Source organism: Carica papaya, chromosome 3 (genome assembly GCF_054855325.1).
Source record: "Carica papaya isolate Zhongbai chromosome 3, ASM5485532v1, whole genome shotgun sequence".
Lineage (NCBI taxonomy): Eukaryota > Viridiplantae > Streptophyta > Magnoliopsida > Brassicales > Caricaceae > Carica > Carica papaya.
Genome location: NC_142311.1, coordinates 28,933,706 through 28,946,746, shown reverse-complemented (window position 1 = coordinate 28,946,746; position 13,041 = coordinate 28,933,706). Strand labels below are relative to the sequence as shown.

Genomic DNA, 13,041 nt, shown 5'->3' with positions numbered 1-13,041 from the left:
GGGAGGGAAGGAGGAGTGTATGTATTTGCAGTGCGAAATGAAACAGGTGGGATCATGCTAGCACTAATGCACCGGATCCCATCAGTACTCCGCAGTTAAGTTTTCTTGGGCGAGAGTAGTACAAGGATGGGTGACCTCCTGGAAAATCCTCGTGTTGCACCAATTTTTTTGTAGATGGGTCGTTCAACGTTACGCGCGACTAGAACTATTATCTGCTAGTTTATTCGTAAATTTGGGTCACGGCACAGGGGCATTTTACTTCATATTAGAACGAGAAGGAGAGGTGCAGTGTGCACGCACAAGGAAACAAATGACTAAATGGGGGGGGGGGAGGAGAAGGAGTGTATGTATTTGCAGTGCAGAATGAAACAGATGTGATCATACCAGCACTAATGCACCGGATCCCATCAGAACTCCGCAGTTAAATATGCTTGGGCGAGAGTAGTACTCGGATGGGTGACCTCCTGGGAAGTCCTCGTGTTGTACCCATTTTTTTTCAGATGGGTCGTTCGACGTTACGCGCGACTGGAATTATGTTCTGCTGGTTTATACGAAAATGTTAGTCACGGCGCTGGGGAATTTTAATTGGTATTAGAACGAGAATGAGAGGTGCAGAGTGCACGCACAAGGAAACAAATGACTGGAGGGAGGAGGGAAGGGGAAGGAGTGTATGTATTTGCAGCGCGGAAGCAAACAGGTGTGATCATACTAGTACTAATGCATCGAATCCCATTAAAACTCTGCAGTTAAGTATTTTTGGGCGAGAGTAGTACTAGGATCGGTGACCTCTTTGGAAGTCCTAGTGTTGCATGCATTTTTTTTCATATGGGTAGTTCGACGTTACGCGCGACTAGAACTATGGTCCGCTGGTTTATACGCAAATATGAGTCACCACGCCGAGGCATTTTAATTGATATTAGAACGATAAGGAGAGATAAAGTGTGCACGCACAAGGAAACAAATGACGGGAGAGGGAGGAAAGGAGATGGAGTGTATATATTTGCAGTGCAGAAGTAAAAAGGTTCGATCATACCAGCACTAATGCACCGGATCCAACTAGAACTCTGAAGTTAAGTGTGCTGGGTCAAGAGTAGTATTAGAATGGTTGACCTCCTGGGATGTCCAACTGTTGAACTCATTTTTTTGCAGATGGGTCGTTCGACGTTACGCGCGACTTGAACTATGGTCCGCTGGTTTATACGCAAATGTTAGTCATGGCGCTGGGGCATTTTAATTGGTATTAGAACGAGAAGGAGAGGTGCAGTGTGCAGGCACAAGGAAAGAAATGACGGGAGGGGGGAGGGAAGGAGAAGGAGTGTATGTATTTACAGTGCAGAATGAAACAGGTGCGATCATACCAGTACTAGTGCACCGGATCCCATTAGAACTCCGCGGTTAAGTTTGCTTGGCCAAGAGTAGTACTACGATGGGTGACCTCTTGGGATGTGCTCGTGTTGCACCAATTTTTTTGAAGATGGGTCGTTCGACGTTAGGCGCAACAAGAACTATGGTCCGCTGGTTTATACGCAAATGTGACTTACGGCGTCGGAACATTTTACTTGATATTAGAAAGAGAAGGAGAGGTGTAGTGTGCACTCACAAGGAAACAAATGATGGGAAGGGGGAGGGAATGAGAAGGAGTTTATGTATTTGTAGCGCGGAAGCAAACAGGTGTGATCATACCAGCACTAATGCATCGTATCCCGTCAGAACTCCGAAGTTAAGTATGCTTGGGCGAGAGTAGTACTAGGATGGTTGACCTCCTGGGAAGTTCTCGTGTTGCACCCATTTTTTTCTGATGGATTGTTCGACATTACGCGCGACTGGAACATTGGCCTGCTGGCTTATTCGTAAATGTGAGTCACGGCGCCTGGATATTTTAATTGATATTAGAACGAGAAGGAGAGGTGCAGTGTGTACGCACAAGGAAACAAATGACGGGCGAGGGGAGGGAAAGAGAAGGAGTGTATGTATTTGCAGTGCAGAATGAAAAAGGTGCAATCATACCAGTACTAATGCATCGATCCCTTCAGAGCTCCGCAGTTAAGTGTGCTTTGGCAAGAGTAGTACTAGGATGGTAGACCTCCTGGGAAGTCCGTTGGTTTATACGCGGACTGCACCTTTTTCAGATGGATTGTTCGACATTACGCGTGACTGGAACTATGATCCACTGGTTTATACGCTAATGTGAGTCACGGTGCCGGAGCATTTTAATTGATGTTAGAACAAGAAGGAGAGGTGCAGTGTGCACGCACAAGGAAAGAAATGACGGGAGGGAGGATGAAAGGAGAATGAGTGTATGTATTTGCAGCACGGAAAGAAACAGGTGTCATTATACCATCACTAATTCACTGGATCCCATCAGAAATCTGCAGTTAAATGTGCTTGGGCGAGTGTAGTACGAGGAATGGTGACCTCTTGGGAAGTCCTTGTGTTGTACCTATTTTTTTCAGATGGGGCATTCGACGTTACACGCGACTGGAACTATGGTCCGCTGGTTTATTCGCAAATATGAGTCACGGCGCTGAGGTATTTTACTTAATATTAGAACAAGAAGGAGAGGTGCAGTGTGCACGCACAATGAAACAAATGACGGGAGGTGGAGGGAAGGGGAAGGAATGCATGTATTTGCAGCGCAAAATGAAACAGGTGCGATCATACCAGCCTTAATGCACTGGATCCCATTAGAACTCTGCAGTTAAGTGTGCTTGGTCGAGAGTAGTACTAAGATGGGTTACCTCCTGGGAAGTTCTCGTGTTGCACTCATTTTTTTGCAGATGGGTCGTTCGACATTACACGCGACTAGAACTATGGTTTGCTGATTTATTCACAATTATGAGTCATGGCGCTGGGGCATTTTACTTGATATTAGAACGAGAAGGAGAGGTGCAGTGTGCACGCACAAGGAAACAAATGACGGGAGGGGGGAGGGAAGGAGAAGGAGTGTATGTATTTGCAGCGCGAAATAAAACAGTTGCGATTGTACCAGCACTAATGCACCGGATCCCATCAGAACTCTGCAGTTAAGTGTATTTGGGCGAGAGTAGTACTAGGATGGGTGACCTCCTGGGAAGTCCTCGTGTTGCACTCGTCTTTTTTTTAATATTTTTCATGCATCCATATATAGTCTACCACGTTATAAGAGTGTCATTACAAGCATCGTAAATAATAGAATAAGCAAAACAGAGCTGCAGCGGGCGGTCCGTTCATCTGTGCGTGAGTCAAGGCAACGGGGCATTTTGCTTGATATTACAACTAGAAATAGATGTGCGATGCCCACATAGCATAAAACAAATGATGGGAGGGGGGAGGGAAAGCGAAGGGGTATATGTATTTGAAGTGAGGAATAGGACGGGTGGGATCATACTAGCACGAATGCATCGTATCCACTCATAATCTGCTGTTAAGCGTGTTTGGACGAGAGTAGTACTAGGATGGGTGACCTCTTGGGAAGTCCTCGTGTTGCACCTATTTTTTTGCAGATGGGTCATTCGACGTTACACGCAACTGCAACAATGGTCTGCTAGTTTATTCATAAATCTAAGTCTCGGCGCCGGGGTATTTTACTTGATATTAGAAAGAGAATGAGAGGTGCATTGTGCACGCACAATGAAACAAATGATGGGAGGGGGAAGGAAAGGAGAAGAAGTGTATGTATTTGCAGCGCAGAATCAAACAGGTGCGATCATACCAGCACTAATACACCGGATCCCATCAGAACTCCTCAGTTAAGTGCGCCTGGGCGAGAGTAGTACTAGGATGGGTGACCTCTTGGGAAGTCCTTGTGTTGCACCCGTTTTTTTGAAGATGGGTCGTTCGACGTTACGCACGACTAGAACTATGGTCCGCTGGTTTATTCGCAAATGTTAGTCACGGTACTGAGACATTTTACTTGATATTAGAAAGAGAAAGAGAGATTCATTGTGCACGCACAAGGAAACAAATGACAGGAGGGGGAGGGAAGGAGAAGGAGTATATGTATTTGCAGCGCGGAATCAAACAGGTGCGATCATACTAGTAATAATACACCAGTTCCCATCAGAACTCCTCAATTAAGCATGCTTGGGCGAGAGTAGTACTAGGATGGGTGACCTCCTGTGAAGTTCTTGTGTTGCACCCATTTTTTTGCAGATGGGTCGTTCAATGTTACGAGCGACTAGAACTATTCTCTGCTGGTTTATTCGCAAATGTGAGTCACGACGCCGGAGCATTTAACTTGATATTAGAACGAGAAGGAGATATGCAGTGTGCACACACAAGAAATGACGGAAGGGGGCAGGGAAGGAGAAAAAGTGTCTATATTTGCAGCGCGGAATGAAACAGGTGTCATTATACCATCACCAATTCACCGGATCCCATTAGAACTCCGCAGTTAAATGTGCTTGGGCGAGTGTAGTACTAGGAGTGATGACCTCCTGGGAAGTCCTCATGTTGCACCCATTTTTTAGAGATGGGTCGTTCGACGTTTCGCGCGATTGGAACTATGGTGCGCTGGTTTATTCGCAAATATGAGTCACGGCACTGGGTTATTTTATTTGATATTAGAATGAGCAAGAGAGGTGCAGTCTGCATACACAAGGAAACAAATAACGGGCGGGGGGAGGGAAGGAGAAAGAGTGTATGTATTTATATCGCGGAATGAAACAGGTGCGATCATACCAGTAATAATGTACCGTATTCAATCAGAACTCCGCAGTTAAGTGTGCTTGGGCGAGAGTAGTACTAGGATTGGTGACCTCCTGGGAAGTACTCGTGTTGCACCAATTTTTTTACAGATGGGTCGTTCGACGTTACGCACGACTGGAACTATAGTCCGCTGATTTATTCGCAAATGTGAGTCACGACACTGGGGTATTTTTCTTAATATTAGAACGAGAAGGAGAGGTGCAGTGTGCACGCACAAAGAAACAAATGATGGAAGGGGGGGAGAGAAGGAGAAGGAGTGTATGTATTTACAGCACATAATAAAACAGGTGCGATCATAGCAGCATTAATGCACCAGATCTCATTAGAACTCTTCAGTTAAGTGTGCTTGGGCGAGAGTAGTACTAGCATGGGTGACTTCTTGGGAAGTACTCGTGTTGCACCCCTTTTTTTGTAAATGGGTCGTTCGACATTACGCGCGACTTGAACTATGGTCTGCTAGTTTATTCGCAAATGTGAGTCAAGGCGCTGAGGCCTTTTACTTGATATTAGAACGAGAAGAAAAGGTGCAGTGTGCAGGCACAAGGAAACAAATGACGGGAGGGGGGAGGGAAGGAGAAGGAGTGTATGTATTTGCAGCGCGGAATGAAATAGGTGTGATCATGCCAGCACTAATGCACCAGATCCCATTAGAACTGCACATTAAAGTGTGCTTGGGCAAGAGTAGTACTAGGATGGGTGACCTCCTCGGAAGTACTCGTGTTGCACCTATTTTTTTAAAGATTGGTCGCTCGACGTTACGCGCGACTGAAACTATGGTCCGCTGGTTTATTCACAAATGTGAGTTATGGCACCTGGGCATTTTACTTGATATTAGAAGGAGGAGGAGAGGTGCAGTGTGCATGCACAAGAAAACAAATGATGGGAGGGGGGAGGGAAGGAGAAGGAGTGTGTGTATTTGCATCACAGAATGAAATAGGTGTCATTATACCATCACTAATTCACCAGATCCCATCAGAACTTCGTAGTTAAATGTGTTTGGGCGAGTCTAGTACTAGGCGTGTTGACCTCCTGGGAAGTCCTCGTGTTGCACCTATTTTTTCAGATGGGGCTTTCGACGTTAGGCGCGACTGGAACTATAGTCTGCTGATTTATTCGCAAATGTGAGTCAAGGCGCCGGGGTATTTTACTTGATATTAGAAAGAGAAGCAGAGGTGCAATGTGCACGCACAAGGAAACAAATGACGGGAGGGGGGAGGGAAGGAGAAGGAGTGTATGTATTTGCAGTGCGGAATAAAATAGGTCCAATCATGGTAGCACTAATTAACCGGATCCCATCTGAACTCTGCAGTTAAGTGTGCTTGGGCGAGAGTAGTATTAGGATGGGTGACCTCTCGGGAAGTACTCGTGTTGCACTTATTTTTTTGCAGATGGGTTGTTCGACGTTACGTGCAACTTGAACTATGATCCGCTGGTTTATTCGCAAATGTGAGTCACGACAGTGAAGTATTTTACTCAATATTAGAACGAGAATGAGAGGTGCAGTGTGGACGCACAAAGAAACAAATGACGGGAGGGGGGAAGGAATGAGAATGAGTGTATGTATTTGCAGCGCAGAATGAAACATGTGCGATCATACCAGCACTAATGCACCGGATCCCATCAGAACTCCGCATTTAAGTTTGCTTGGGCGAGAGTAGTACTAGGATGGGTGACCTCCTCGGAAGTACTCATGTTGCAACCACTTTTTTGAAGATGGGTCGCTCGATGTTATGCACGACTAGAACTATGGTCCGCTCGTTTATTCACAAATTTGAGTCACAGCGCCGAGGCATTTTACTTGATATTAGAAGGAGGAAAAGAGGTGCAGTGTGCACGCATAAGGAAATAAATGATGGGAGGGGGGAGGGAAGGAGAAGGAGTGTATGTATTTGCAACGTAGAATGAAACAGGTGCCATTATACCATCACTAATTCACCAGATCCCATCAGAATTCCGCAGTTAAATGTGCTTGGGCGAGTGTAGTACTAGGAGTGGTGACCTCCTAAGAAGTTCTTGTGTTGCATCTATTTGTTTCAGATGGGGCATTCGAAGTTACGCGCGAATGGAACTATGTTCCACTGGTTTATTCGTAAATTTGAGTTAAGGTACCAGGATATTTTACTTGATATTAAAACGAGAAGGAGAGGAGCTGTGTGCACGCACAAAGAAACAAATGACGAGAGGGGGAAGGGAAGGAGAAGGAGTATGTATATTTGCATCGCAGAATGAAACAGGTGCGATCATACGAGTACTAATGCATCAGATTCCATAAGAACTCCGCAGTTAAGTTTGCTTGGGCGAGAGTAGTGCTAGGATGGGTGACCTACTGGGAAGTCCTCGTGTTGCACTCATTTTTTTGAAGATGGGTCGCTTGACATTACGCGCGAGTGGGACTATGGTCCGCTGGTTTATTCTCAAATGTGAGTCACAGCGCCGAGGCATTTTACTTGATATTAGAACTAGAAGAAGAGGTGCAGTGTGCAAGCACAAGGAAACAAATGACGGGAGAGGGAGGGAAGGATAAGAAGTGTATATATTTGCAGCGCAGAATAAATCAGGTGCGATCATACCAGCACTAATGCACCGGATCCCATCAGAACTCCGCAGTTAAATGTGCTTGGGTGAGAGTAGTACTAAGATGGGTGACCTCCTAGGAAGTACTCGTGTTGCACCCATTTTTTTACAGCTGGGTCATTCGACGTTACGCGCAACTGGAATTATAGTCCGCTGGTTTATTCACAAATGTGAGTCACGGTGCCACGACATTTTACTTGATATTAGATCGAGAAAGAGAGGTGCAGTGTGCTCGCACAAGGAAACAAATGATGGGAGAGGGGAGGGAATGATAATGAGTGTGTGCATTTACAGCGCGGAATCAAATAGGTGCGATCATACCAGCACTAATACACCGGATCCCATCAGAACTCCGCAGTTAAATGTGCTTGGGCGAGGTAGTACTAAGATGGGTGACCTCCTTGGAAGTACTCGTGTTGCACCCATTTTTTTGCAGATGGGTCGTTCGACGTTACCTGTTACTGGAATTATAGTCCGCTCGTTTATTCGTAAATATGAGTCATGGCGCCAGGGCATTTTAATTGATATTAGAACGAGAAAGAGAGGTGCAGTGTGCACGCACAATGAAACAAAAGACGGGAGGCAGGAGGGAATGAGAAGGAGTGCATGTATTTGCAACGCGAAATGAAACAAGTGCGATCATACCAACACTAATGCACCGGATCTCATCAGAACTCCGCATTTAAGTGTGCTTGGGTGAGAGTAGTACTAGGATTGGTGACCTCCTCGAAAGTACTCGTGTTGAACCCATTTTTTTACAGATGGGTCACTCAAGGTTATGCGCGACTGGAACTATGGTCTGCTTGTTTATTCGCAAATGTGAGTCACGGCGTCGAGGCATTTTACTTGATATTAGAAAAAGAAGAAGAGGTGCATTGTGCACGCAGAAGGAAACAAATGATGGAAGGGGGGAGGGAAGGAGAGGAAGCGTGCGTACTTGCAGCACAGAATGAAACAGGTGCTATTATACCATCACTAATTCACCGGATCCTATCATATCTCCGCAGTTAAATGTGTTTTGGTGAGTGTAGTACTAGGAGTGGCGACCTCCTGGGAAGTCCTCGTGTTGCACCTATTTTTTTTAGATGGCACGTTTGATGTTACACGCGACTGGAATTATGTTTCGCTAGTTTATTCGTAAATGTGAGTCAAGGCGCCGATGTATTTTACTTGATATTAGAACGAGAAGCAGAGATGCATTGTCCACGCACATGAATACAAATGACGGGAGGTGGGAGGGAAGGAGAAGGAGTGTATGTATTTGCAACACATAATGAAATAGGTGTGATCATACAAGCACTGTTGCATCGGATCCCATCAGAACTCTATAGGTAAGTGTGCTTAGATGAGAGTAGTACTAGGATGGGTGACCTACTGGGAAGTTCTCTTGTTGCACCCATTTTTTTACAGATGGGTCGTACGACATTACGCGTGACTGAAACTATGCTTCGCTGGTTTATTCACAAATGTAAGTCATGGTGCCGGGGCATTTTACTTGATATTAGAACGAGAAAGAGAGGTGCAGTGTGCACGCACAAGGAAACAAATGACGGGAGGGGGGAGGGAATGAGAAGGAGTATATTTATTTCTAGCGCGGAAGGAAATAAGTGCGATCATACGAACACTAATGCACCGGATCCCATCAGAACTCCGTAGTTAATTGTGCTTGGGTGAAAGTAGTACTAGGATGGGAAACCTCTTGGGAAGTACTCGTATTGCACCCATTTTTTTACAGATGGATTGTTCGATGTTACGCGTGACTGGAACTATGACCCGCTGGTTTATTCGCAAATGTGAGTCATGGCGCCGGGACATTTTACTTAATATTAGAACGAGAAGGAGAGGTGCAGTGTGCACGCGCACAAGGAAACAAATGACGGAAGGGGGGAGGGAAAGAGAGGAGTGTGTGTATTTACAGCGCAAAATCAAACAGGTGCGGTCATACTAAAACTAATGCACAGGATACCATCAGAACTCCGCAGTTAAATATGCTTGGGCGAGAGTAGTACTAAGATGGGTGACCTCTTTGGAAGTACTCGTGTTACACCCACTTTTTTGCAGATGGGTCGTTCGACGTTACGCGTGATCGAAACTATGATCCTCTAGTTTATTCGCAAATGTGAGTCACGGCACCGCGACATTTTACTTGATATTAGAACGAGAAGGAGAGGTGCAGTGTGCACACACAAGGAAACAAATGATGGGAGGGGGGAGGGAAGGAGAAGGTGTGTATGCATTTCCAGTGCAGAATGAAACAGGTGCCTTTATACCATCATTATTTCATCGGATCCCTCTAAACTCTGCAGTTAAATGTGCTTGGGCGAGTGTAATACTTGAAGTGGTGACCTCCTAGGAAGTCCTTGTGTTGTACCTATTTTTTTCAGATGGGGTGTTCGACGTTACGCGCGACTGAAACTATGGTCCGCCAGTTTATTCGTAAATGTGAATCACGGCGCCGAGTCATTTTAGTTGATATTAGAACGAGAAGTAGAGGTGCAGTGTGCACGCACAAGGAAACAAATGACGTGAGGGGGGAGGGAAAGAGAATGAGTGTATGTATTTGTAACGCAGAATAAAACTGGTGCGATCATACCAGCACTAGTGCATCGGATTCCATCAGAACTCCGCAGTTAAGTGTTCTTGGGCGAGAGTAGTACTAGGATAGGTGACCTCCTTGGAAGTCCTCGTGTTTCACCCGTCTATTTCTTAATATTTTTCGTGTATCCATTTATAATCTATCACGTGATAAGAGTGTCATTACAAGTATCGTAAATAATAGAACAAGCAAAACAGCGGTTGCAGCGGGCAGTCCGTTTATTTGGGCGTGAGTCGAGTCAACGGGGCATTTTGCTTGATATTACAACTAGAAGTAGAGGTGCGGTGTCCACACAGAGCGAAACAACTGATGGGAGGGGGGATGGAAAGAGAAGGGGTATATGTATTTGAAGTGAGGAATAGGACGGATGGGATCATACTATAACTAATGCATCGTATCCCATCATAATCTGCAGTTAAGTGTGTTTGGGCGAGAGTAGTACTAGGATGAGCGACCTCCTAGGAAGTTCTTGTGTTGCACCCGTCTTTTCGCGGACAAGGCATCAAATGTTACGCGCGACTGGAGCCATAGTCCACTGGTTCATTTGTCGGCGTGAGTCGTCGCACCAGGGCATTTTGCTTACTTCTTTTTGTGCACTCATTTATAGTCCACCACGTGATAAGAGAGTCATTACGAGCATGTTACTTAGTAGAACAATGAAGAAAAAAGTGTGGCAGGTGGTCCTTTAATTTGGGCATAAGTTGAGGCACTGGGGTATTTTGCTTGATATTAGAACTAGAAACAGAGATGCAGTGTGTGCGCACAGCGAAAAAAATGACAGAAGAGGGGAGGAAAGGAGAAGGGGTATATGTATTTGCAATGCGGAATGGAAGGGGTGCGATCAAACCAGCACTAATACACCGGATCCCATCAAACTATACAATTAAGCATGCTTGGGTGAGAGTAGTACTAGGATCGGTAACCTCCTGATAAGTTCTCGTGTTGCACTGTCTTTTTGCAAACAGAGCGTAAAATGATGCATGTGATCGTAGCCACAATCCGCTGGCGTGAGTCGCCTCGCCAAAAAAGTTTGCTTACTATTTTTTCGTGCATTCATTTATGGTCTACCACGTGATAAGATTATCATTACGAGCATTTTACATAGTAGAATAAAGAAAAATGAGGTACGGTGGGCGGTCCGTTCTTCTGGCGTGAGTCGAGGTGTCGAGGCATTTCACTTGATATTAGAACTATAAACAGAGGTGCGGTGTGCGCGCACAGCGAAAAAAATGACTGGTGGGGGGAGGGAATGAGAAGGGGTATATGTATTTACAGCGCGGAATGGAAGGGGTGCAATCATACTAGCATTAATACACCGGATCCCATCGAACTCTGTAGTTAAGCGTGCTTGGGCGAGAGTAGTACTAGGATGGGTGACCACTTGGGAAGTTCTCTTGTTGCACCCATCTTTTTGAAAACAGGGCATCAAATGTTACGCGCGATCGGAGCCACATTCCGCCGGCATGAGTAGCGACATTGAAACATTTTGCTTAATATTTTACGTGCACTTATTTGTAGTCCACCACGTGATAAGAGTCTCATTACGAGAGTCTTACATAATAGATCAACGAAAAAAGAGGTGCAAGGGGCCTCCGTTCTTCTGGGCGTGAGTCGAAGCAACATGACATTTCACTCTATATTAGAACTAGAAGCAGATATGCAGTATGCCTGCACAGTGAAATAAATGATGGGAGGGGGGAGAGAAGGAGAAAGGCTATATGTATTTGCAATGGGGAATGGGACAGTTGCGATCATACAAACACTAATGTATAAGATCCTATCAGAACTCTGTAGTCAAGCGTGCTTGGGCGAGATTAGTTCTAGGATGGGTGACCTCCTGAAAAGTCCTCGTGTTGAACCCATCTTTTTGTAGACGGGGTGTTAATAAATGTTAATTGCGATCGGAGCCACAGTCTGCCGGTGTGAGTCGCGGGGCCTAAAAATTTTGCTTAATATTTTTCGTGCATTCATTTATAGTCCACCACATGATAAGAGTGTCATTACGAGTATCTTACATAGTATAACAATGAAAAAATGAGGTACGGCGGGCGATCCATTCATTTGGGCATGAGTCGAGTTGCCGGGATATTTCGCTTGATATTAAAACTAGAAACAGAGGTGTGCTGTGTGCGCACAACGAAATAAATGACAGGAGGGGGGAGGGAAGGAGAAGGGGTATATGTACTTGCAACGTGGAATTGAAGGGGTGCGATCATACCTGCACTAATGCACTGGATCCCATCGAATTTCGTAGTTAAGTGTGTTTGGGCGAAAGTAGTACTAGGATGGGTGACCTCCTGGAAAGTTCTCATATTCCACTCGTTTTTTTGCTGACGGGACGTTAAACATTATGCACGATCAAAGCCATTGTCCCTCGGAGTGGGTTGCAACGCCAAGACATTTTTCTTAATATTTTTCATGCATTCATTTATAGTTCGGCACGTGATAAGAGTGTCATTACGAGCATCTTGCATAGTAGAATAACGAAAAACGAGGTGCAGGGCTTAGTCCGTTCATCTGGGCGTGAGTGGAGGCGCCAGAGCATTTTGCTCTATATTAAAACTATAAGCAGAGGTGCTGTGTTAGCGCATAGTGAAACAAATAACAGGGGGGAGGGAGGGAAAAGAGGTATATGTATTTGTAGCACACAATAGAAGAGGTTCGATCATACTAGCACTAATGAACTGGATCCCATCGTACTTCGTAGTTGAGTGTGCTTTGGCGAGAGTAGTACTAGGATGGGTGATCTTTTGGGAAGTCCTTGTGTTGCGCCCATCTTTTTACGGATGGGGTGTTAAATGTTATGCGCAATAGGAGCCATAATCCGCCGGCATGAGTCGTGGCACTAGAATATTTTGCTTAATATTTTTTGTGCATTCATTTGTAGTCCACCACATGATAAGAGTGTCATTACGAGCATCTTACATAGTAGAACAATAAAAAACGAGGTACGACAGGCAGTTTGTTTATCTAGGTGTGAGTCGAGGTGCCCAGACATTTTGTTTGATATTAGAACTAGAAAAAGAGGTGTAGTGTACATGCACAGCGAAACAAATGACGGGAGATGGGAGGAAAAGAGAAGGGGTATATGTATTTGCAGCACGAAATGGAAGGGGTGCGATCAAAAAAACACTAATGCATCGGATCCTGTCGAACTCTGCAATTAAGCATGCTCTGGTGAAAGC

The 13,041-nt window shown here is 45.2% G+C and overlaps 18 pseudogenes; all 18 read left to right on the top strand.

The window, feature by feature from the left end:
* The first annotated feature begins 44 nt into the window (after positions 1 to 44).
* Positions 45 to 163, top strand: LOC148267949 (5S ribosomal RNA; annotated as a pseudogene).
* Positions 164 to 370: 207 nt separating this feature from the next.
* LOC148267948 (5S ribosomal RNA) lies at positions 371 to 489 on the top strand (annotated as a pseudogene).
* Positions 490 to 1,344: 855 nt separating this feature from the next.
* Positions 1,345 to 1,463, top strand: LOC148267947 (5S ribosomal RNA; annotated as a pseudogene).
* Positions 1,464 to 1,669: 206 nt separating this feature from the next.
* On the top strand, positions 1,670 to 1,788 carry LOC148267946 (5S ribosomal RNA; annotated as a pseudogene).
* Positions 1,789 to 2,647: 859 nt separating this feature from the next.
* LOC148267945 (5S ribosomal RNA) lies at positions 2,648 to 2,766 on the top strand (annotated as a pseudogene).
* A 206-nt stretch (positions 2,767 to 2,972) lies between these two features.
* LOC148267944 (5S ribosomal RNA) lies at positions 2,973 to 3,091 on the top strand (annotated as a pseudogene).
* Positions 3,092 to 3,677: 586 nt separating this feature from the next.
* On the top strand, positions 3,678 to 3,796 carry LOC148267943 (5S ribosomal RNA; annotated as a pseudogene).
* Positions 3,797 to 4,001: 205 nt separating this feature from the next.
* LOC148267942 (5S ribosomal RNA) lies at positions 4,002 to 4,120 on the top strand (annotated as a pseudogene).
* Positions 4,121 to 4,645: 525 nt separating this feature from the next.
* On the top strand, positions 4,646 to 4,764 carry LOC148267941 (5S ribosomal RNA; annotated as a pseudogene).
* Positions 4,765 to 4,971: 207 nt separating this feature from the next.
* Positions 4,972 to 5,090, top strand: LOC148267940 (5S ribosomal RNA; annotated as a pseudogene).
* An 854-nt stretch (positions 5,091 to 5,944) lies between these two features.
* Positions 5,945 to 6,063, top strand: LOC148267939 (5S ribosomal RNA; annotated as a pseudogene).
* Positions 6,064 to 6,269: 206 nt separating this feature from the next.
* On the top strand, positions 6,270 to 6,388 carry LOC148267938 (5S ribosomal RNA; annotated as a pseudogene).
* An 854-nt stretch (positions 6,389 to 7,242) lies between these two features.
* On the top strand, positions 7,243 to 7,361 carry LOC148267937 (5S ribosomal RNA; annotated as a pseudogene).
* A 206-nt stretch (positions 7,362 to 7,567) lies between these two features.
* LOC148267936 (5S ribosomal RNA) lies at positions 7,568 to 7,685 on the top strand (annotated as a pseudogene).
* An 855-nt stretch (positions 7,686 to 8,540) lies between these two features.
* On the top strand, positions 8,541 to 8,659 carry LOC148267935 (5S ribosomal RNA; annotated as a pseudogene).
* Positions 8,660 to 8,865: 206 nt separating this feature from the next.
* LOC148267934 (5S ribosomal RNA) lies at positions 8,866 to 8,984 on the top strand (annotated as a pseudogene).
* Positions 8,985 to 9,839: 855 nt separating this feature from the next.
* On the top strand, positions 9,840 to 9,958 carry LOC148267933 (5S ribosomal RNA; annotated as a pseudogene).
* Positions 9,959 to 11,144: 1,186 nt separating this feature from the next.
* On the top strand, positions 11,145 to 11,262 carry LOC148267932 (5S ribosomal RNA; annotated as a pseudogene).
* Positions 11,263 to 13,041: the final 1,779 nt, after the last annotated feature.